The sequence below is a fragment of the Vicugna pacos genome, chromosome 5, assembly GCF_048564905.1.
Source record: "Vicugna pacos chromosome 5, VicPac4, whole genome shotgun sequence".
NCBI lineage: Eukaryota > Metazoa > Chordata > Mammalia > Artiodactyla > Camelidae > Vicugna > Vicugna pacos.
Window position 1 is genome coordinate 674,423 of NC_132991.1, and position 25,019 is coordinate 699,441.

Sequence of the window (25,019 nt, forward strand, 5' to 3'; positions counted from 1 at the left end):
AGGTGGGCTAAAGAGGTCATGTGCACAATGAAGCCCTTTCGGTAACTCTGTGCATAACCTCGGGGGAGGCACTGCTCTTCCCCCTGTGACACCACAGCCAGAAGACAGAAGGGAGATGCTTAGCTCTTCCCTGGGGCAGAAACAAAACCAAGCAAATCAAGAAACCAGCAAAAGCCCAGAACTATAGCCGGAAAGGCAAACCACGTCCCGGAAGAAGCGTTCCTCAGAACCCAAGGTTGGAGAAAGGCTGCACATCCCCGGGGTCCAAAAACCTCTCGAAACCCACTGCTCTAAACAAACAGAACACACACGGGCAGTTCCAACGAGAGGCAGAGCAGGTGGCCAGTGTGTGTTAGACGTGCTCGACCTCTCGGGGGAGGACACAGGCGGACGGACACACTGTGGAGGGACAACACTGGTCACCATGACGCTGGCAGGACTTTAGCCTGGTGACAAAGTGAGGAGGCAGAGGCCCCAGCAGATCCCCCGGAGGGACGAGAGAACAGACACTCCTCTCCAGGGAAACAGTGTGCAGGACGCATCAAAGGGCCACAGGCGCAGCAGCCCTTCCCCGGCAGTGCCGATCCTTAGAGCTCACCCCACCAAAGTGCTCGCACAACTTGCAAAAAAGTTTTTTTCTTTTTCAGTGACATGAAAACAATCAGTATGTCATCAAGGCATTTTCAGAAGTGACCTGCCCCGGGCCCTAACAATATAAACACGTAAATACACAGGTACGCACGTAAATGTCTACGCACATACATCCAGGATAAGACACAGAGAGACTGAAACACAGAGAGGCAGAGGGAGTGAGAGAAACGGAGAGAGAGAGAGAGAGATAGGACAGGCGCAGAGAGACAGAGGGAGAAGGAACCCTGGAGCTGGGAACGAGTGAAGTCACGCCCATTTTCACACGTCACTCTGCACGTCAGAACCCGGTCCCAATGTCCATCCACCCCGCAGGGGAGGGTGTGTGGAGGGGGGGGTCACACAAGGACACGTGACCAGAAGGCATAAAAGCAGAGAGCACTGTGGGGCAGCCCATCCCAGAGGCCGAGATGAGACCAGTGGAAGCACGGTGTGGCTTTCAAACTAGCAAGGTTATGCAAAACTTTTTCCAGTCTGGCACAAAACATGACAGCTCAGGGGTCACGAGTGTACAGCTCAGTGGTAGAGCGAATGCTTACCATGCACGAGGTCCTGGGTTCACGTCCCAGAATCTCCATTAATAAATACAGAAATAAATGCAATTACCACTTTGCTCACCAGGGGGAAAAAATTACTACTTCATTAATTTTAATAGGCCCATTTATGTGATTTAAGGCTTGTGTACCAGAAATTAGACAGAAATTGACTTTTTGTCTCCTACTATACTTTAATTTAAAAAAAAATTTATTCATCAGCCCCTTAAAGTGGCACATTTTCTAGGCCCCCACTTAGGTAGTTTACATTTGTGTACCTCTAGCCCTCACACTCAGAGGTATAAAGTTCCAATATATCTAAATTTTAAGTGACACACTTGAGAGGATATGTTCCATTCAAGAAGGTATAAGGAGGAACATGTAGGTACCCCTGGGGATTTTGGTATGTTTTTAGCACCTGCTGCTTAAAAGGCTGCAAACTGAACTTTTATACAGTTTCAAAATGAAGACTGAGCTATTATGAGTAGTTTTTCCCCATGAAGCAGGCACACCCTGCGTCAGAAAGCCCAGCGTTCTTGTAATATGTGTGCAAGAGTGTGAGGGGTGTGTGTTCTATTTCAGAACCGCTCTTCCTTGAATTAAGAGCAAGCACTGTCTGAAGTAAACAAGGAACATGGGTGTGCACGTTGCTTCTAAGACACTCACAGGACTCGGTGTGGGTGGTCACCAGACCCTGTCAGCTGGGACTAGTGGTGACACGGACCCAGAGAGCAAGGCCCAGCTGGTGGGGGAGGGCTTTCTCATCACACTCACTGTCGTCCAGACTCTGCTGTGATGCTTCTGATTTTAGATGGAGAGAGTCCAAGCTCCTCCTCCTGGGTGTGCGAGTCTGCAGTTACAGCCAGCTCTGCCTGGGTCACACACTGGCCATTGTGAAGGAAGTGAGGCCTGAATGGAATTTTTCAACTTAATGTTTTCTGTTATTTCCCCAATATGTATTTGTCATAATAATATATATCTTTTTTATTTAATCTACGGAAGGATTATCTTCAGAATATAGAAGGCGGTATTTTTACAGACAGTCTCCATGACAAATGGCTTAGCGTCTTTGATGAAGGGAATGCGGAGGGAGAAATAACTGCAACCCAGAGGTAATGACGGTCACACCCCGAAAATACAACCAACATCCTCTTAGGAAAACATCAGCTTATACTTTACAGCTTTGTCTACTAAAGTAATGACCAGTGTCAAAGGGCTGCATCTGCTACCCACAGAAGCCACTTGAAAAACAGATGCAGGCACTCCTGCTGTTACTGAATTCTTGTTTTTATCCTGATCTTATTAATATGGATTCCATGACCAGTTAACACCTGCTGAAGACACGGAACTGCTGCAGATGAAATCCACTGGTCAAAACAGAGATGCTACAGAACCAATCTGCCACTGTTATGATCTTAATTTTTCAAACACTTAATCAACTACAGAAGTTAGTATCTCGTCCAGAAACTGAAATCAATGAAACATTTTTGTGTGCATTCATGCTTAGAACTCTGAGAGAGAGGACTGGGGGCATGGTTTATTTACCATGACGTACTCTGTTCTCTGTTTCTTTATTTCCACTTCCTAAGCAAAATGACATGCTTTGTTTAAAAGTGCATTTTTCTGCCCGTAGGCTTTTGGACCAGCTGCCAAGAGCCAATGGTGACCTCTTGAGACACCTTTTTGGAGTGCTGCACAACATTGAGCAACACTCCACATTCAACCAGATGACGGCGTATAACTTAGCACGCTGTATAGCCCCAAGCCTTCTCGGTCCACCTAATGCCACCAGCTCACAATTACAAGAGGACTTCACAAAGAAGGTAATGAGACCTCTCATTTTCATGCCTTGTGGGGCACGGTCCCCACTTTGAACCTGAAACCTGAGGTACTAACCGTGATGTACCAGGTTTTTCAAGTGCACATTTTAAACACGCTTCCCTGGAGGGGCAGAGTCACTGACCTGGTGGGATGAGGGGAGGTGGTGGGTTGTTAAGTGGGAAACAGAGCAGTGGAGGCATTTCTGCTTTCCCACCCAGGACACTCAACCACAGAGAGATAAGAGTAGGATGATGAGACAGAACAGAACCTGAGCTTTGGGGTCTGGCAGCCAAGGTTCAACTCTCAGCCTAATCACTGAGGGAGTGTGAACTACGGCGAAGGTCGCATGGTTTCATCATCACATAATGACGACACCACCCAGCACCTCTGCTCACTGCTAAGACATCTCAGTGGCTTGGGCAACATGAGCACCCACAGCTCACACACTGGCCTTCCTCTGCCAGCTGTGGTCCCTCACAAGGACACTCGGCTCCTATGTCGCCCCCACTGCAGGGTGAGGGGGCTAGTAAAAGATTCCAGAACATCCGAACAGAGCCACAACAGGCCTAATCAGATCACAACCCTGCCCCAATCTCAACCCGACAGCCAGCATGAGACGAGGCAGTGCAGTCAGACAGACACGCCTCCTCTCCACTGCTTCCTTCCTTCACGAGAAAAATCACAGAAATCTCTGCTTCTCAACTCTCACATATTTCCTCACTTTAGAAGTAAATTTCTGAAGTTCTTGTCTATTGGATGCTTTATTAATTTTCATAAGATGTTATATGTCAATTTATCTCAATAAAACTGGAGAAAATCAAACAATAACAAATGAAACTTAGTAAGACAATATACAGATTCACCTCAAGCATCCTTCGTGGGTCACTTGAAAATTGTTCTAGTTTTAAAGTTGTAACCGTCATTACAAAAATGTTAGCTATTGAACGAGGAGACAAATTATAATTTTAACCCACTGATTAAAAGAGTTTTAAAATCTGTACCCAAAGTACTCTTGAAAGTTATCACTATTTCTTACAGAAAACGGATTTGTAGACTCATTTTTTAATCAACTCTGAATTTTTCTCAGAATTCTCTTACAGTTTTTGGATGCAAGAGTTAGATATGAAATGATTTGTAACTATGCCATATGGAAAAGAACACCCCGTTTTGCCCTTATGTGTTTCAGATTTCGCTGGTACAGTTTCTCCTCGAAAAGTGCCTCCAGCTTTGGGGAGAAGACGTCCCTTCCCTCTGGGGAGAGCACGCAGTCATTCTTGACGAAGGTGACATCACTAGTGACAGGGAAGAGGCTGCAGGATGTGGGAACCATGTAACTGGCTTTGGTGAGAAAGGCAGCAAGGCTGACAGGGCTCATGGGAGATGCTCAGACAGTGCAGTTCTGGAGCCCAGATCACATCCCAAGAGCAATGATTTCCACCTGCTCCAGGTCAGGGTGGGTTTCATACCATCGTGAGACCAAAGAAAGGATGAGGCAGGTCTGGCTTCAGGAAGATGCTAGTACAGCATTAGGAGATATCAGGGTATAATACAGTGTTTGGAAATTTTTCCAAACAAAACTTTAAATGGGACTCATATATATCAGATGTGCTCAGGCTGAAACTAGAGGGGCCCAGAGCACTGCCTTGTTTGTTTCCCATCCCCTGTTTTCCTGCTTAATAGTACCTAAGGTACCACAGTTTTTCAGTGCCTTTGAAACAGGTTGAAAAGAACCTGCATCAATGAGGAAAAACAGGACTTGGTTTGATGTGAAACCACCTTTCCATTCTGTCAGCTCCTGGGCCCCTGTTCACCAGCTGTGTTAACTCTGGCCAGTTATTTTAGCTCACTTTCAGTTCCCTCATCTCTAAAATGGGAATAAAGACAACATCTAAATTTTAGGATTACTGTCAAAATTAATCATGGATGTAAACTAAATATGTAAAAAACCAATTGCTGGAGCCAGCAGAAGCTCCTCCGAGAACTCTGAGCTAGGACTGTCTGAGCCTAGGTCATCAGCTAATTGGCAGCAGTGCATTTCATAAGGATGAGATTAGATTCAGAACCTGGGGAAACGGGTCATGAGACTCTTTGAATTTGGGGGGGCAGATAATTAGGTTTGTTTGTTTGTATGTTTGTTTGTTTTTCATGTTAATGGAGGTACTTGGGCTTGAACCCAGGACCTCATGCGCAGTAAGCACGCACTGAACCACTGAGCTATAAGCCTCTCCCAATCACTTTGCAGTTATGACATGTTTTTGGTTTTAAGACATTTATCTCACTGCTTTCAGGAAATCTTTAGGAAAATCTACTTAATCAGGAATTTAGTTGAGTCTAGTACCTGAGAATGTGCTTTACTAAGATAACTGTTTTTGAATTCATCAGTGATAACAGGACAACCCCGTGAATCAATGAGAATGACAGTGGCAGTCATTCTCAAAAATCCACAAGGACAGTACGAGGCCAAGGGCCCATCTACCACAGGTCTGCGTACATGCCTGTCCACGATTTTGGAAGTCCCCGAAGAACAGAAATGGCCCTAATCACATTTCACCCTTCCTCTCTTCTATCTTTATTCCACACATATTGTTTCACTTTTCTTCCTCCTCTACTCTGCATGTTTACCATGATTTATTAAGAATGCGTTAGAGAATTACTTTATTTGCTTATGGCCCATGTTAACCCCTTGGTGGAGGCGCATCGGGGCAGTCTGCGGTCTCAACTAAGGTCACTTCTGCACCTGCAGCCAGCGGGCGGCGCAGCTGGGGCTGACTCACGTGTCTGTTGCTTGGCGCTGGCTCTAGATGGAGCCCCATCTCTTCAGCAAGCGAGCCTGGCCTTCTTCATAGGGTGGAGGAAGAGTTCCCAACAGCAAGATGCTTTTCGTGAGTCCATGTAGGGGAGGGCTGCACAAAGGACCACAAAGACAATGAGTTACTCATCACTTCCTGAGGGCTATGACTGTCATCAACCACACATGATACTCAAAACTTGAGACAGCATTCCTACCACACACCTACTCTTCTTCATGAGTTGTTAACCCTCTGTTCTTTAGATGAGCATTTTCCATAGGATATTAAGAAGTTTGGTAAGGAGTATCTTTGAAATAATCATTGATTTTTCACCCCCACATATTTCTTGCCTCTATCTTTCTCCCTGTCTTAAGCTGTCTTAAGAGACACATCATTTCCTCAGAGAACAGAAGCTACAGAAGAATATGAGGAATAACAGAGCTGTTTGTTGCCTATGAGCTTTAAACATTCAGTTTTGTAGAAAACAAAACCAATCCATGGCATAAAGATTTAGGTGGAAATTTCATGGGGAAAGCCCAAAACAACGAGATGTATAGGACATGTGCACCATTTCCTGCATAGAAAACAAGAGGAATCAGGAAGCCCTCACAGAACTGCTAAATCGCATCTCTAAGACCGAGCCTGGTAGAGTCACACAGAACTTCTTGCACCTCAGCATGGAACAGATCAGTGAAATGATTCCATCAATCTGAGTATAGTAGGGAAGGAATAAAGTCACTGGATTTGATGAGATAGGTCTCAGCAACAGCTGTGCAGGCCAACTCCCCAGGACCAGACAGCAACTAGGACAGCTCAGCAGGTGCCCAGTGTACGCAGATGACACAGAGGGCCAGGGAAGCGCCATTCCACCACCATCGAACTCCTTGGCAGTAGAAGACTGCAAAACACAGGCACACTCATGGGGAAAATGGAGAGACCTTGCATTGCTACCAATTTGGGAACAAAGAATTAAGCTGTAAATCACGTAAGTTATTTAAAATTATAGACCAGTACCCATCTTACATATATCAGTTTGTAGACAGACTGGCCCAAGTATATGGAATTCATGATCCATGCCTAATTTTCCTAGAAAGGGTTCCATGGTCAAATAGGTTGAGAAATGCTATTTTCCTTTTGGACATCAAAATGCCTATTAATATACTAATGTCTTAAAGAACCACAGTAAAGAAACCCAGTACTTTCCCCGTTGATTTGACCTGGGAGATTCTTTTGAAGAAACTCTGTTGATGAATGGTCCTGGGAACACATAGTAGTAAACACTGCTCTCAATTTATCTTAAGTCATAGATTTTACTCTTTCACTCACCTGCTCAAAAACCTTCAGTGAGTTTCCATGGATCTTCAGGTTTTTTTTTTTTTTTTCAGGAAAATTTCTTTTTTAAGAGCCTCCACAATGAAACCTGCCCTAGTCATCAGTTTTCACTATTTCCCTGTGTAGCTCCTTTCCTTGAGCTAGGTCAAACGCTTCACTTTCCTGAACAAGACACACTCATGTTTCTAAGTACAATTCTCAACTCCCCGTGGTCTCTACAGACCCACAAACTAGGTGGCCATTTGGGTTCTACTCTCCCAGAAATATCACAAAGCTGCCTCTGACTGTTCCAGCTCAAATTAGCTGTTCTCTTATAATGCACGAGCAGTTCGCCCTGTTAGAAGCTGGTTCCCACGGTGCTTTGCACCATCAGGATTACCCTAGTATGCTCATACACCATTCAACAAATCCAAATTCCTGTGGTAAATGATTGTATTTGTTAGTTTTATGTTAGTTTCAGTGGCTGGCTAAATGCCTACCCCTAAAAATGGATGAATATGTGCACTTTTCTGAGTGTAGGAACTTTACATACATCGGTAACGACTGCAAAGTTCAAAGCTAAAGAAGTAGAACACAGCACACATGGAATTTCACCGGGGGGCAGTAAGACATCAGTTTCACTAAATAAGTTTGTTAGAGAGCACATCACAGTATTTACTATTCACAAGTCCTGGAATACACTGTTTTTATTCATCATGGAAAAAAATGAGATATTGGTGTGATATACTTGGGAAGAATTGCACGCGTGTGTGAAATTTCTTTTAAACAGCAACAATTCCATAATCGAAGGGACAAAAAACATGGCTGGACAATGCACCTGTCAGTTGTTGAGCCAAGACATGCAAAAGTGCCTCAAATTTGAGAAGGAGATAGAACAGTAGATAAAGAAAAGCTGAAATTCCCCTAATTTGTCCAATGCAACGCCTACAGGACATTCTCGCCATGGGAAAATGGTTAAGAAATGTTCGTTTCACCCTCAGGGTACTCAAACACATCATTGAGAAAGTCAATTTACTACTTTTTAGAAAAGACGGTTGGAACTGATAAACTGTAAAAGGACCAAATTGTCTAACCTAGAATGAACACAAGGCAGTTAGACTTTCTGATATCTGTCTTTATCATTGCTGGTAAGATCTGTGTAATCTTCAATCAACCTGCACTTAGTAGTGTAAATAAGGTTAAGTATTTTCAAAGGTAAAGCAAAGATACTGAGGATGAAAAGCTTATTTTATTTATTCCAGAAAAAAAAGCTACTCATAGGCTATCTTTATTTGAGAAAACTAATTCTCTCCATGGTCATTAATTACTATGATATATTGAATGGAATATATACATGTTCCATTCAACATATACATATTTATATGCTACAAAATATATATTATACATAAATATATATATTTACACACTCAATTTTATATTCCATAAAAGCAACCTGAAAGAATTTGAAGGGCAGAGTATACAGTTGTACAAAAAGCCACCTTTCAGAACACATTAGGCGATGTCTTTCCTATTTCTCTGTAACTCCTATGCTAGTCAAACGAGCCACTAAGCACCCTAAAGATCTGTAATGAAGGGTGCCTCTCTTTGCTACTTTTATGCTTTTCATGTCCACAGCATAATCGGTGCTAGGAAGAAACTGATTTTTTTGGCCTTGGACCTAAATGTCACTATGCATTTGGTTGGCTTAGCCTTCCCAAAGAATAAAATCATCCCTTTGTCACGTCAAAGAAACTACTAGAAAACAAAATAGTCAGAGGAGAGTTATAATTTCCTACAATGGAAAAAGGACCTACCTTGTGAGAATGGGAGTTTTTCCAAATTATAAAGGAGTCAGATCAGTGGGGGGGGCGGCGGGAGGCACGGGCACCAGCCCGCTCCGGCCCCGCAGGGCGCGGGCGACTCCGAGAGTCCGGGCGCGGGCCGGGCTCGGCGGCGGCCCGAGCGCCACGGAGGCTTCCGCGCCCGTCGCCGGAGCGCCCAAGCGGCGGGGGCACAGCTTTGGGGCCGCGGGAGGGGTGGGGAGCGACAAGGGCTCCGGGGTGCGCAGGGTGGGGAGCGACAAGGGCTCCGGGGTGCGCAGGGTGGGGAGCGACAAGGGCTCCGGGGTGCGCAGGGTGGGGAGCGACAAGGGCTCCGGGGTGCTGAGGGTGGGGAGCGACAAGGGCTCCGGGGTGCTGAGGGTGGGGAGCGACAAGGGCTCCGGGGTGCGCAGGGTGGGGAGCGACAAGGGCTCCGGGGTGCGCAGGTTAGGGAGAGACAAGGGCTCCGGGGTGCTCGCGCCCACAGCCGTGGCCCCCGGCGCCCAGACTGCCAGCGCCGGCCCTCCCCGCCCCGCAGAGGCCCGCGCGGCCTCCCTCCCGCCGCGGGGACCTGGGGCGGCAGCCGCCGCCTCCCCCCTCCTTCCGGCGCCCCGCGCCCCGCGCCCCTAGCCCCGCGCCCCGCCGCCGCCGCCGCCGTACTCACCTCAGGGGCGCAACCGGCACAGCCGGCCGTCGGCCTCGTTCCCGCCGAAGCGTCTCGGTGCGGTACTCCCTGCGTGGGCGGGGTGTTCCCCGGCGGTCGCAGGGGGTTCAGGGGTGGGGGGGCGGGGAGCAACGAACCGAAGCGCCGCCTGGTGGCATTTTCCACAGGCCGGCGCCACCGCAGCCGCCTTGGGTCCGCACAGCCCCCTGCCGGCCGCAGCTCTTGCTATCTCGCCGAGCCGACAAGCCTCCGCGGACAGGGGACGGAGCCGCGGCGCGAGACGGAGGCCGGTCGGAGGTGTGCGCAGACTCTTTCCTGTAGGGACTGCGCGCATGCGCACCAGCGGGGCGGGACCCGCGGCCGCTGCGTGGGGGCGGGACCCGCGGCCGCTGCGTGGGTGCCGGCCCCGCCCAGGGGCGCTGGTCCGGCTCAGCCAATCGCGAGCGCCGGGTACCTCGGCGCGGGAGCTTTGAATGGTTCGTGGGCCACCTGAGGCAGCCGCAGGGTTGCCACGCCGCTGCCGTTTTGGGAGCTTTTCTGAGATCGGGAGGGGAACCAGCCCCTCATCCTTTCGCCGGAGCCCCACCCTCGCCAGGCCTCGGGACTGGCAAAAAAAAAAACAGCTGGGAAAGTGAAACAACACTGACTTCAGGTAACAGTTACCTCTTTGGATGGAAGGAAGGGAATGGGATAAAGGAAAGGTGAAAAAGAGACTTCAAGCATTTGTATATTATTTGATTTCTTAAAAGAAAGAAGTTTAAATGCTAACATTTTTCCACAATGCTTAAATTTTTTAAAGAAATAGAATGTTAGTATGTAATTTTATTACATAAATACCCAAAATATATTCATTCATATGCACACAGATATGCATATTTTATATGTAAACGTAAAAAAAATTATTCAATGACTAAAATTATAGAAATTTTCTTTATCATTGAACTTTATTCTTTTTCTTAACTTACGGTTATTTCAGGTACTTCAGGGCTCCAGAGCTTGCCAGGAGATGCACGTATCCAAGAAGGCCAGTCCCCAGCAGGGAAGCAGGATGGAGCCCCAGGTGCAGGTAGGTCACTGCAGGATGGGGGTGCTGGGGATGGTCGAAGGCAGGCAGGGAGGCTCGAGGTTGGGCAATGGGGAGGGAAGCATCTGGGTGTATGTGGGGCACAGGTAGGCCAAGGCAGGATGGAGTGAGGGGCGCTGTGTGGGACCCAAGTAGGAAGGGAGGGGAGGGGTGCTTCAGGCGCCAGGGTCGGGGTATCCCCTCCCCTCACCTCCTGCCACCTCCCAAAGCAGCAGCTGAGTCCCTCCTGAGCTCCCTGCCGGACAGGCCCAGCTTTGGCATCTGCATCCTTGCCCCACGTTGCTACACAGCTCCCCTCATCTGGATCCCCCTGCCCACTTTTCTTCCCCGCCAGCGACCTGTGCTCAAAGGCCCCGCTGGCTGGGACACCAGACCCAGTGCACCGTCCCAGGGACACCAGGGGGATTCCCTTGTTCTGCTGCCCGGACACCTGACACTCTGTCCATTTTCTGGTCCCTTTCACACCCACTTGTCAGCTGAGGCCTCTGTCCTGGGTCTCAGCCCTTCTGGGGAAAGCCAGGAGGCCAAGGGGACCAGTGGCCCAGAGCCAGAAGCAGGGGGAACCCATCTGACTCCCTGCTTCAGATGCGAAACGAAGAGCCGTGCTATAGAATGACAAAACAGGCCCCAGGTGAAGTTCAAAACCTGCTCTTCATAACCCTGTGCTTTGGCTCTAGTGGCACCAGCTGGCTCAGGACTCCTCACCACTTCCCCCAACCAGAGGGCCCCAGGTTATTTCTGAGTCTCCGTGAGCCTGGGTCTCTTAACCAGACAAGCAGAGGTTCCTTTTTCCCTTTTACATATGTAGACACGTAATGCATTCCTGTGGTTTCAAAATAAAAAAGCACAAGCAGGTACACAGGGCACCACACCGCCCTCTGTCCAGCCCCCACCATGAGTAAACATGTTTAGTCACTTCTAGAATTTATTTAGATTCTTACTTTTCCTCGGTTTGCACAAAAAGACACTACCTAAAACACAGAGATTTTTCCTCAACGGTACATAAAACAGAACACTGTTAGGGGTCTGTGCACGTTGATCCATTCAGTAGTCGGATTCTTCCTGGGTGTTAGGAAGATTAGCGTCTTATTTATCTTTTCTGGAACTTGTGGTTTGTCCTTTTTCACTTAGTATATCATACTTTTTTAGAAAAAAATTGTATTTAACATATTTTTTCTTTTATGGCTTCTGTGTAGTGAGTTAGCGTTAGAAAGCCTTCCTTCTGACAAGTTTACAGGGGAATTCATCACTATTTCCTTTCAACATTTAAATCTTTGTTTTTCTACATTTAAATCTTATATCCATTCAAAATATATCATGGTGAATGGTGTGAATAAGAATACAACATTTTTTAGATTTTTAAAAATTATTATTTCGTCCTAGTAATCCATGAATTTTTAAAGAATATAAAATTCAATCCCCTGTAATTTATTTTACGTACAGCATGAAGTAGGGAGATGGTTTTATTATTGTTTGTTTTTGTCTTTTTCCAAATGACCAACCACTCAAAACAACATATACTGAGAAAGAAAAAAACCTCTTTTCCTTCCCATTTGAAATCCTCTCTTTTCCCATAGGATGCCCCCGTGTGTATGTCTGGTAGAGCATCTTCTTTAAAACAGGACTGCGTTTTTTATCTGTAAGCCTTGTCTATATATTTGTAAAACAATAGTAAGTAGTTTTATCTGTAAGCTTTCAATATGCTACAGTGTCATTTTATTTAATTTAAAGACATATCAAGTTTCCAACATTGAATTAATGGTTCTTACTTCACTTTCATAAACAGATTATTTAAAATAGCTCGTGTTCATAAGAAAATATATTTACCTTGAAGTTTCGTTTCTGTAAAAGTCCCAGTCTTTCCCTTCACCCACTTCTTTATTCTGAGATGTTGGTCCCTATTGGAAGTAGAACAACTTAGTCTCCTTTAACAAGTGCTGATTGTCTCCCATGGGATTTGGATCACTTATTTTTCTCCTTGATCTATTAGGGGATTTTTTTTAAGTAAATTATCCTCACTAGCATATTTCTGTTTCTTCTTATTTCTCCTTGGATTTTGCTCTATGAATGCTGATGTTACGCTATCTGGTGCAAAGATAATTATAACAGAAAAGCATTTTGGCTTTTTTTTTAATCACACTAAAGTTTTCTTTTTTGGTCTTAATGTATTTTGCCATGAATTCAGCCTTTTCCCATGTAAGTAGTAAAGTCCCTACATTGTTTCACTTGTAACTCCCTCGTTGTCTATGCCATCGTCTACATTGAAACCTTCTGAGCTCTTAGTCTTCAGTGCATCCGGCTGTGTATAGTGTGGAGCTGGGTTTCCTTCTAATCCAACCTGAGAGTCTTTTAATAGGTGCGTTTATTCTGTTTACCTTTGACGTGGCAACTGTTTGACCCTTACTTCACCAAACAGGATACATAAATGGTAAATAGATGATACACAGGAAAAAAAGCCAGTATCATTAGTCATTACAGAAATTCAAATTAAAACCACTATGCAAAGAAGATACCACTACTCTCCTATTGGAAAACTACAATTTTTAAAAGTTAAAAGCTGACAATATCAAATGCTGGTGAGGACGCGGAGGAACTGGAACTCCCCTACACTGCTGGTGGGATGGAGGACTGGCACAGCCGCTTTGGAAAATGGTCTGGCAGTTTCTGATACCAGCTCATTCTCTGAAGGAAATCCTATTCTTCTGGTTATAGTCATATTAAACCATTTTTAAGGGTCTTGCTAAAGGAAATAATGTTCCGAAAGGACCCCAATTGCTACACAGTAGATGCCGTATAAACGGTCACGATCAGCTCATCCTCCAAGGCGGAGGGGACACTTCCTCCTGGCTTTCTGACCGAGCACGAGACACCTTAACGTGTGAAGCCAGACCTGCACAGACATCAGCTCCACCTGCTCAGGTGCATAGCTTCTCCCTGCTCCTTACCTGCTTCCTGGGCTTCAGCGTCCCCTCAGATCACTGATGACGATCGCACTCACCTCATAAGAAAGCCGTGAGAAATTAAGGTGAGCAGATCTTGGATGCTCCAGCACATTCCATGATTATTGTTTCCATGGGGAACCCTCCCTAGACTGTATTTTTAGCACCTCTTGATTGTTTAATCACGTGTTTGTTTTGGAAGAAGAGAAAAATTTGGCCATGATGGAATTGCTCCCATCTGTCATCAGGTTTGGGACTGGGACACTATCAAGCTTTTCAAAAACATCACAGCCAACCCCACCCTCAGCATCCCCACCTGCCCAACACAGTTTCATCATGGTTTTGCTATTTCATGTTGCGTTTCAATGTTAAGATGATCTCATTAACACTTAACATTTTCTTCCCTTAAAAAATGTTACCTGGAAGTCAGTCCTATCCTTAAAAACATCTTTTTGATTGACGTCAAATAGTTAAACATTTGACCTAAGAACGACAAAACTAGGGAAAAGACAGGCCCAGCAGGAGTGCACTCTTGTTCCGTGCTGGGTCTCATCTTGGTGCTGCAGGCTCCCCCTGAGGGGGCAGAACTGGAGGGTCTGCCTCACGGTCATTGTACCTCAAGGACAATGTGCCCAGTTGGGCTTGGTGCCCGTCTTGAGGCTCAGCTCACTGTGACCCTCTAGGACGCCAACCTCTGTGCTTTGTTTTGACAGGTCCCTGCATTGAGCTCCCTGAGGAGATGAGCCTTTCTTCAGTGACCAGTCAGCCATCCTTGACAAGCGTCCCAAAGCACAGCCACCCTCAGCTGGCGCACGGAGCTATGGGGAGATGTCCCCTCCTGCCAGGAAGAGGGCCCTGCTGGTAGGTCCCCACTGCCTGCACACTCCTCCTGGGACCTCTCATCGTACCCGGCAGGGCTCAGCCCCAGGGGCCCCATCAGAGAGAGGCAGCTCTCCAGCATCCAGGCCTCTGAGGTGTCCAGTGAACAGCGAGGGTCCTACTCAGACCCCTGCACTCCTAGGGAAGGCCTGCTTATGCCAGCCTCGACCGCCGGGCAGCAGCAGAAGCAGCAGCAGGGCAAGGCCCCAGGACAAGGAGATGGCCACTGAACTTGGGACTGCCCGGGATCCCGAATGTGGCCAGGGGTCATCGATGGCTGGGCTTTAACTTTGTTAATGATGCTGACATGCAAAAGTTCTTTTATTTTAATATAATCATATTTATCACACTGTTAATGATTTCTGCATTGTGACATGTTTAGATGCTCCCTCCCTAGCCTGATAACATAGGTTTTCCCTATGTTTGATTATAATTAACTTAAATTTGAGTTCATCTTGAGTTTATTTTGTAAGGACTGTGAGCCAGTGTTCTCCAGGTGGACAGTTTTCTCTGCCTCTCCTCCCGATGTGCAAGGCCTTCTCTCTAGGTGCTAAGGCCCTACACATTGACCTGTTTGGGTTTGTTTCTTGGCCTCCAATTTTACCCCGTCAGATGACTGTCCATAAGTTTATAAGAAGCCTTAACACCTAGGAGGGCAATGTACACTTCTTGTTCTTATTCGATTTTATCTTGGCTCTTCTTAGAAATTCCTCATCCCCCACCCCTGATGTCCAAGTCCTTGGCTGCCCTGCAGCAAGAATCCTGGTGCTGGATACCTGACCAAGCTCCTCTTCGTACCTCTCCATCCACAGAGCCGCATACTCTGCCCGGTGGCCAAGAACCCTCAGCTGTCTTTGCTGTATCTGGAGTGGAGTCCAATCTCTCTCCCTTTTGGCACTAGCCTTGAATAAACTCTTTCCTACCATTTTTAACAAGTGTCCGGTGAATACTTTCTCCTCACCAGCAGCACCATGGAGCCTGCCGCGTGGCGGTCACAGCTCAAGCACACCCAGGCTTACACCCTCAGTTAGTAGGTTCCCCCCACACACCCGCACGACACAGAACCTGAGAAAAGTCTGAGCACTTCCAGAGTGCGGAACCCGCGCACCCCACCTCTTCTCCAGTGTGTTCTCCTGGGGTCTCCTCCTGCGCCTCCCTCTGCCCATGGCTTCCCAGTGGTCCCGGCTCCCCACTGGCAGTTCTCAGGTCTCCATGGTGACCGCGCTCCTCTCCTGGCCATGCTTCGCACCACCCCACAGGCTCATTGGGCATGAAGCTTTGGAAGGTCCAGGGCAGGGATACAACTTAACCTGCTCTCAAGGGGGACAGAGGCACCCACTGACATTCTCTGAGGATGCAGGAGATTTAGCATCTGCCACAATTAGGGCCCACACTCCACTCTGGGCTGGGATGAATTTTTTTCCCTAAATCACAATGACAGCCATCACTCACTCCACACTAAATGCTGTTCCCAGCAGCCCTGGATTGTGCTGTTTCACCGAGGCCTCTGCCTGGAGGTGGCCGGCCCCATCTGCCCAAAGGGCCCAGGACTCACTAGGTCTGCATGGGACACAGATCAACAGTGAGGCTGGACCCTAACTTCCATATTTCATTTCAGGCAGGCAAGATTTTTTCCTATTGTTTTATAAAAGATTAAAATAGCGGGAAGACACTGGTTAGAGAGACTAGTCATGAGGAATTACAAATAATTCAAATCTTCTTCCCTGGAATCTCACATTTAGGTGCAAAAATTGAGCACCTAAGTATGCCCATCCACTGCTCCCACCTGTCACGAGATGGGGCTGCTCATCAGAAGGGGAGAAGACCCCCACGCCAGGGCCCCGAAGGAGGACAGGGTGACTGCATTGTAGAAAATGACAGGGTATGTGAATCGCACAGGAGTGTCTTTAAAACATCTACGCAATCTTCTGTTTTTCAATTAAATTGGCCACGGAGTTTAGTTAAGCAATTTTTTTTCCTTTATTTTTGTTAAATAAGATTCCAGAAAGTATAGTGCAAACACTCAGTAGAAAAGTTGCAATTAAGAAATGTACATTCACATTTAACATTTCAGTCCATTCACTTTGTTTTTAAATAAAAATAGGACAAATTATTCAATGACTTGTCTCAATTTAACAATCTTGGAAAAGACTGGAAGGTGCTCTACAGTGTCCAGTTGATGTAAAAATAGACCCGTATTGATTATACAAATCTATCATGAGAAGTTACCCAGTGATATTGAGTTGTTGTCCTTCCGACACAGACATCTCGTTTCCACGTCTAGAGAAGCGTTCTCAGTGAGCTCTACTGGTGGGAGGGTGTGTCACCCGGGCCACTCTGTGCCCAGGAAGGGACACGGAAGGGCTGAAGGGTTCCCACAACCCTTCTCAGTAAGTAAGGAGAACCCAAGAGTGGGCTTTGGGTTTACCTTAAATCAGAGTGGAATCTGCTGCTCAGAGGTGCCCATGATCACCTTACATCATCTCCGCGTGTGCAGGGTGGTGTGCGATCAGTGTGCACGAGAGACGGGGAGGGTGCCGGGGCCAAGTGGGGGCGCTGCAGGAGGGGTGCAGGAGCCGCTCAGGCATGGGGGCCAGGACCCACCGGGGCGTGACGCTCTGCGGCCAGCCGGCGGACAACCAGTGATGGCCGGGACCTGTCCCTTTGCGCATGCTGCATGTCTTGGAATCCAAACTAAGTGACACACAATTAGGAACTTCACGGCATGCGATGCTGAGTGCAAAGGGCTTGTGCAGCCACGGTTTCGGCAGGGGCAAAGGCAGAACTGCGGGCTTCTCTGGGACTGATGCCTGGGCGGGGAGAGCCGGCACTCCAAGCCGGCAGGAGAGGCAGAGGTGTCTTTGTCAGGAGTCCCAGGACATGGGAGTGGTCCCCTGAGATGTGTGCTTCGTGCCTGGGCCTCAGGGGGCATGGGAGTTGCTGGTGGGAGGCAAGAAACAAGTTCTGGCTGCTGGTGGGCCCACTGCCCAATGCACATGCCCCGGGGAGTGAAAGCCTGTGGACGGGATGCTGCGTGGCTTGCCTGCAGGCGGCCCTGCACATGTTTACAAAGCCCAAGAGGTGGACAGATCTCTTGGGGATTGGTCTGGGACTTCCTCGCTGTTTAAACACCAGTTCTTAGTAAATGACTGCCAGCTGTTTTGGAATCCACCCATCCAAAGTCTGATCTGCCTGGAACCACAGAAGTCAGTGCCTGGGGGAGCCCAGGACACCCGTGCGCCAGCGGCTGCCAACTGCTCACCATCCATCACGATCCCCGTCTCGCCTCCCGCACATTTTCAGTGAAATCTGCTCTTGTATGTCCTCTCATCCCCAGGAAGGAACAGTGACCACCTACATCGCTCCACAGCATGACGGGGACACGGGAGGGCTCTGATCAGGCACTGGGGGCTGGGTTGGCTCCACATTAAGTGGAGAAGCGTGTGGAGTATGAGGGCATCTGGGGGCCCCCGTTCTCCCCCTAGCTGATGTCAAAGAGGCCTTACAGAAAGAAACAGGACAACTGTCCTCACTGAGGGAAGAGCCTGTGTTTTCTAAGACACGCTGGCAGGTGGCGCTGCCGGATACAGTTTTAGGATAGAACGTACGCTAAGATAAGGCAGGGAGTTTTCAGGCCAAAGCTGTGTGACTTTGCTAGAGATCCGTTGTTAAAGCAGAGGCAGGGCTCAGCTGACAGTCCATGTGCTGTTGCAATCTCACAGCATGAGGCCTACGTGAGGGTGACTCTGTGCCTGGGCACATCCGGGGGTGGGCAGTGGGGCAAATCCGATGCCTGGGCACCTTCCTGGCTGTTCAGAACCAGCCGGCCAGGCACCGCCACCACTGTGTGCGCTTGAGCTAAGGGCTCCAACACCACCAGCACAACTTTGCTGGTGTCACTGTTAGCTGAGAGGTGCTGAACATGAGTGGCTCCCTGGGTAACTGGGAGGGAGGTGGGCAGGGGGCTGCCGGCTCTTCCCTCCAGAATCCCTGCACCAACACCCACCTGTGGCTCTCCCCTCAGGCCTCCATGTATACCCAAAACTCAAACACAACAAAATGAAACAAAGCACAAACTACGGAGAATGGGACCAATTCAGTGCCTTGATGCTGCGGGACTTCAGTAAAGGAAAAAAGAAAAGAGACTTTCTTCCTCTCTAGCAGATGTTGGAGACAGACGCCCAGGCACCACTGGGACCTTGGTGGGAGTCAAGGCCACCTCTGTGTCCCAGAGCTGCTGCCCCCTCTCCTCCCGGGGTCAGGATTTCTAGGGGAAGTCAAGTCATGGCTGTCAGGGAATGCCCTGGGGGTGGCAGTCGTCTGTCCGTACTCCAAGTTCATTTGTTCTTCATATGCATCCATCTTAATCCCAGGAACAAATAACTGATTTTAATTTTGCTTATGCCATGCCATTCACACACACACACCACACACACACACTTGCATTAAGCATGACCTCTGGCAGAATAATTTCTTTTTATCTTAGAGAATAGATTTGATATGGAACAGATTATATTTTCAGGGTAATTAAGGAATACAAATGTCTGAGTCGTTACCACAAAGTCAAGTCGTGTAAGGAGGTCTAGCCCCAAAATGGGGCCCTTGAAATTCGGTTTGTTATGAAACAGATGGAGGAGACAAATTCCGCTACACCATCACAGGACCTGCCTCCACGACGTGCGTGCACACACGAGAGACAAAAGGAAACTTCCCGAATCCTTTCCAAAGCATCCTGTGGCTTCCCAGACGTGGAAGTTCACCAGGCGCTCCCCGTCTGGGGTGCCGGCCCCTGACCCCGAGAGGGAAAATCTAGGTCAGGTTCCAGTTGCTGGGGCTGGGCCCATGGTCCATGCTGGTCTCACTGGCCGCCCTGCTGGCCACACCAACCACAGTCCCAGCCACTCGAGTGCCCCCTGCACCCCACGCTCCTACATTCCTATGTTCAGCTGCTCCGCCCACACTGCCTCCCTCCGAGGCACGGGGCCTGCCTGTGGCTCTTGCCCATCAGATCACACAGAATCAAGGGTGCCCTCCCACCACTGAGGGACTGGGCGGTGGTGGACAACTGTCTGTCAGCGCTCCCTGGGGCCAGCTACCCCTGCCTTGGATGGGACGCCCTCGAGCTCCTGAGTCCATCCTGGGAAAACTCACAACTCAATTCCCCCCACTGCCCACTTTGCCAACCACTGGGCACCTGGCCTGGACTTTTCTTGCCACATACGTCACTGGACAATGGGTACTGTGGAATCAGAGCTCTTCAAAATTCTTTGCTGTACCCCAAAGTCAACTTGGAGGCCTGACCCATCACGACTGGCCTCCTGACACCCAGGTGGGGGTCCCCATCCTGCCTGCTGACCTCTGGGCCTGGTGACACAGCTCCCAGCAGACCTTGAAACCTCCTGATTTAGACCCACCCACAGCCTCACAGCCTAAGGACTTGTGAAGCCAGATGAAACCCAACGCGCCGTATGGAGAAACGTCACGTCTTTCGTCATCCACTGCGGAACCTGGAGTATTACATGAAAATGAGAGGCTGCTAGTGCAAATTCGACTTTCAAAGCAAACCACAGCTGGGGAGGCGGGATATTCAGGCCCAGGGACACTGCCGAGGCCGCCAACTGTCAGCTGGCCACAGCTCACCCCTCATTCATTTCACCAAACCAAAATATTTTGAAACTCATGGTCTCTATGGAGTTTGGATTTTTGGTTTTTGCTTTGTTGCTCTTTTTTTAATTGAAGCCATTACAAAACCAAGGATAAGTCAGTTTCTGGGGAGTTAGTTACACGTAACTAATGGGACTGCATACTGAGAATGACAAGTGTACCAGCAGATCTGTGACCCTCCCCAAGAGCGCTACTCAATGCAGGGCACACTGTGACCTTGCATTTCCTGCGCGGGCGACACACACGGAGGCAGCGGTTGCCTTACGAGTCATGCATGCGGGTCAGGGGCAGGGCTGGCCAAGCGGGTAGACCAGCAGGATCTCAACTCAGGCGATTACAGAACACACCATGCAGAAAGGTGGGCGCACCCTGGACCCTAGTTGGGGCCACCTGCCAGGGGGTGAACCTGGACAAGGTGACAGGCCAACCTAGCCCTTCCTTCTCGAGAGGGAGGTGAAAGCAGGGATTCAAGCACTCTATCCAGCTCGCTCCTGGGACGATGGTGCAGGATTTCTATCAGCTGCAGACAGAGCATCGCGTCTCTGAAGGCTGGCCGGATCCTGCCTGAGCCCAGAGCCCACCCATCAGCCAGGGTTTGGGGGCGTCAGCCCCCACAGTGCCCTGCAATCTGGGGAAACTTGTACACGTGGCTTGTCTCTGAATCACCAATCTGCTTTGGACCAGACCTGTCTCTACAGTTTAGAATTAGTTATTGCTTCTAGTGACAGAAGATATTGGAAGTCCTGGTGGCTTTGGAGTCAGATAAACATGGCAGGCTCAGGGTGGCTGGGTCTGGGGGTCCACCCTGCAGGACACAGACCCCGGAGTGGACCGGCCCAGGGTCAGGGTCCATGGAAGCATTTGGAAGTTCGAGGCTATCCTCTACTCTACTGAGGCTGGAGCACAAGAGGCATGCAAGGGTCTCGAGGGGACACACGGAAGGGGTCGTTCCAAAGGGCAGCAGCCTCACCAAGCAGGGTGTGATGGGTTGGGAACCTCACACATCGGCTATGGCGGGCTGTCCACACAGGTGGTCGTGCCTGTCTTCATTTTGGTCAGAAGGAAACAGGCAGCACCTGTAAGCGGTGCACTATTTACAGAGCATCTTAAATAATTTAGAGAGACTCCTACTTAGAAGGCGCCAACATTTGTACACGAGTATTGTACAAGGTTGAAAGTAACTAAGGCAGTATCATACAGTGTAATCACAAATAAAAAGGGAGTTGTTGACCAAACCCTAAGGAACGTTATGGCTGAACGGGGCCCCTGTGCCCACAGGAAGCAGATAGGGTTTGGAACTGCTGATGATGGAGGAGGTGCTGCTCACAAAGGGGAATCTTGCTGTCTCAGCACATCCGAGGCCCCGATGGCTTCCCGTGGCCATGGTGACAGCTGGCCACACGTTCCATGGCTTTGCCAACACTTGTAGGGGGTCCCACGGCTCTGCGGACCTGAGGTCCCGACACGGCCAGGCTGGGCTCTCGCCCAGAGGCTCAGGGTCCATCTCACTCGGGTCGACGTGAATTCAGCGCCCATGGGAGTGGGTTGTGGGAGTGCGGATCGCTTCCTCACTGGCTGACGGCTGGGGCGCCCTAACCTTAGACTGCCTGTGGCCCCTCAGCTTTCAACAGCAACCTCATGCTTTGAATCTTCCTGACCGCCCGCCTGCCTTGTCCACTTCTAAGGGGCAACGTGGACACACCAAGCCAACCCAGATGGCCTAGGATCCCCTCCCCAGCTTGTGGCCTGAGCCCCGGTTCCCTTTGCACAGTCCCCTTTGCCATGTGACAGAGCATATTCATAGGGTCGTGAACCACTGGGCTGTCCCCTCACCCTGCCTGGGGTGGAGGCTCGGCCATGAGGTGCCGACGGGCGGAAGTGCGCACACCTCCACAGGCCAGTGCTCACTGGGTTCCAGAGATGGCTTGGTTTTCCCTGAAGGAACGGGGCCCTGTCTGTAAGGAGGGTAGGGAAATCCGGCCACCCATCCAGGGCACATCTGAGAAAAGAACCCTGTCACTGGCCTGCCCACGCACGGCAGGGTGGCTGACCCTGCTGGCTGCCTCTACACAGCAAAGAGTCACATGCCCACGATGGGGGCAGCCCAGGGGACACCGCTAGCCACCCCCGTGGGGCTCCGTGCAGAGTGAACTCCTGTTCCAATACTGAAAAGTCTGCCCTTGAGGAGGAGTGAGATGTAGGACCCCCAGGCCCACTGGTTCTACCAAGCAGGGCTCCCCTGCAAGCCACAGACCTCTCCTCGTCTCTGTCAGAGCTGAGGGTCTCTGGACGGCCATTCCCCCACTGACTTGCCTGTCCAGAGCCTTTGGTCTGGTTTCAAGCTTTCCTCTCCTTCTGCAGTCGAGAGCTGAGTTCCCCATGTCCAGCTATTTCTGGCCAGTGCCTTCCCATTGGCCCCCCCAGACCCCTGCCCCCAACAGCACATCCCAGCACAGCCTCAGTCTTCATCTCCATGGCGACTGCAGCGAAGCGCAGGTCGGAGATCCCCAGACTCGCACAGAATTACTTGGAGTCACTTTCCCTGTAAATTAGAGCAGGGACCTCTCTATTTACAGCCATCAGCGAACTCCAAAATACCATGTCCAGGGCATGGTTCTGTCAGAGAAATGCCTTCCATCCAGGAAGATTTCCCATGGTCGTGAGGTTCACTCGTTTTCAAAATCAACAAAGTCTCGCGCTGTTGTTCAGCGAACAGAAACCCAAGACGCCACTGCAGAGAGGTAAGAAATGACACCGGCCACCTTCTCTTCTTTGAACAAACACAGTGACGTGGGCAGAAAAAGGAATGTCCGGATTTGACGGGAGCCGATACGCTCAGGAGGGGCAGGTGGAGAACGCACAGGCGGAGCAGGAAGTGTGCTGGTCACCATACAGAGATGTGGCTGCAGGGCCCCCAAGAATTCCAGGAGACCCGACTCTGGCTCTTAGTGAAAAACCAACCTTGAAGAAAGCCAGAGGCCACCACCCTCCGTGCAGTGGGACAAGGCTTCTCAATTATCCCCAGGCCTTCCGTCTAGGTCCATCCAGCTCTGGCCCAGCTGAGAGAGCCCTGACTCTCACTCTGGGCTCTGCAGGCCGCTGACCAGGGCTGGAGCCGCCCCCAGGGACACAGCTGGGCTGATGCTGACCGGTCTCGGGGCACACTCAAGGTGGGTCCCCCTGTCCACCTGCCAGTCAGACCTCCAGGGCTCTCCCCACAGCCTGCAGCCCTGGTGGATGTTCTGAAGGTCCCGGTGCCCGATACTGACCCGGCCAACCTCCCTCTGGCACCGAGGAGTGGATGGAACAGGCACAGCCGCCGGGAAAGCCTTGGCGTCCGTGTGGCCAGGGCTGTCCCCTCACTGGAGTCGCTGCCCAGCTGCTTGGGGCCGTGCCTGGACAGTGACTTCTCCAGCCTGGCCGCTGGCCCCTGGCCCTGCTCTGCTGCCCGGGCTGGTCCCCGCAGGAGCCTGAGGCCCCTGAAGCCCCGAGCATTTGTGCCCTGTGTCCCCAGTAGCCCTTCTGGGCTCCACTAAGCCTCCTTCCCAGCTGCTCCAGGGGGCAAGTGCTGACCTGGGGGGCAGGGGGTGAACCCCAAGCCCTGCAGAGCCCCCATCCCAGCTCTGACTGAGAGGCTGGCATCAGGGGGCACTGGGGGGTGGGCCGTGGCCAGTCTGCTCTGGAAGCCACCTCTTCCATAAAGACACATTTTCCGCTCTGAGTTCATGGACCTGGTTTGGGAGCCGTTTCCGTCGGTCCTGCCTTCCAGGAAGTATGTCAGCATCTCGCCCTCGCCCTTGACGCTGACTTTGCCTCGGCACACGAAGCGGTACGCAGCCCACCGCAGCAGCCGGTGAGCTTCCTCGGTCACCTGCAGCAGAGACATGCGGGCATCACTCTTGGTCAGTGGGGAGCCCACAGAGGGGTCCCTCCTCCACCTGCACGGCCCATCCTGATCACCCAGCCCCTGGCCTCCCTAGCCCGGCCTGGGAGCCGGGTCCTCTGCTCTTCCTGTGGTGACTCTGCTCACTCTGTGCGAAGGATGTGATCCCACAAAGAGAGCAGGGGACTCAGAGGGGCCTAACCGGCCCCAGACAAGCAGGCGAGGATAGTGTTCCCCATGGATGATGGGTTGGCTGGACAGGGGACAGGGTGTGAGTTCCGTGGTCACCCCAACCTCCAGCCAGATGTGCAGACATCAAGCTCCAGCTGTGGACAGACAGGAGCAGGCCCGGCTCTCTGCAGGGCTCTCGGCACCTGCAGTAACCTCGGACAGCTTCGAGGGTTGGGGACTGGCAGGAAGGGCCCAGCACCAGGCTCGTATCCCTGTGGCCGGCACAAAGCCCTCAGGGCCCAGGTGGGGTGTCCAGGCTCCTGGGGCTTCTGTGGGTCCAAAAGCGGGGCCACCAGCACAGACAGGGCAGTAGGCACATTCCCCTAGTGACAACGGGACATGACTTAACTCCCTCAATTCTTGGGTTCCCACACAATGTTAGCTAGAATTCCTGCCTCACAAAGTTAAAAAAAAAAGATGATAGAGGAGAAAGCACTTTCTAATAAGGTTCTTTAAGCAGAAGAGGACACAGTAACTTGGTTCCTCCTCGCCTTACACTGAAGGAGGAGACCACCTCCCTCCTGATTCCCCCAGGTGCTGCTCTGAAAACCCCCCCATGTCATCTCTGGGATCTTTAGTTAAAATGACTCAGCCCTTCCAGGGCCCAGGGTCTCAGGTCCCCCGGGTGTCAGTCCCCGGCAGAGCTGGGCAGAGGACTGCTCTCTCCCCTGCCCGATGGGCTGGAACCTGGCCTTTCTCCCACGTGGCTCTCGCACTCACTAACCATCGGCCTGCTTCTGGCATGCACAGTGT

General features: G+C 50.3%; 1 long non-coding RNA gene and 2 pseudogenes across 1 annotated transcript; 1 reads left to right on the forward strand and 2 right to left on the reverse strand.

Moving 5' to 3' along the window:
• Nucleotides 1–9,699, reverse strand: part of LOC116276546 (dual specificity tyrosine-phosphorylation-regulated kinase 1A-like) — a 118,122-nt pseudogene extending 108,423 nt beyond the window's left edge.
• A 334-nt stretch (nt 9,700–10,033) lies between these two features.
• Nucleotides 10,034–15,423, forward strand: LOC140696299 (uncharacterized). The gene is made up of 4 exons (XR_012072434.1): nt 10,034–10,238; nt 10,563–10,652; nt 14,323–14,470; nt 15,193–15,423. It is a non-coding gene; the product is annotated as an uncharacterized lncRNA (long non-coding RNA).
• A 1,021-nt stretch (nt 15,424–16,444) lies between these two features.
• The window catches only part of LOC140685412 (adenylate cyclase type 1-like), a 46,534-nt pseudogene continuing 37,959 nt past the window's right edge, over nt 16,445–25,019 (reverse strand).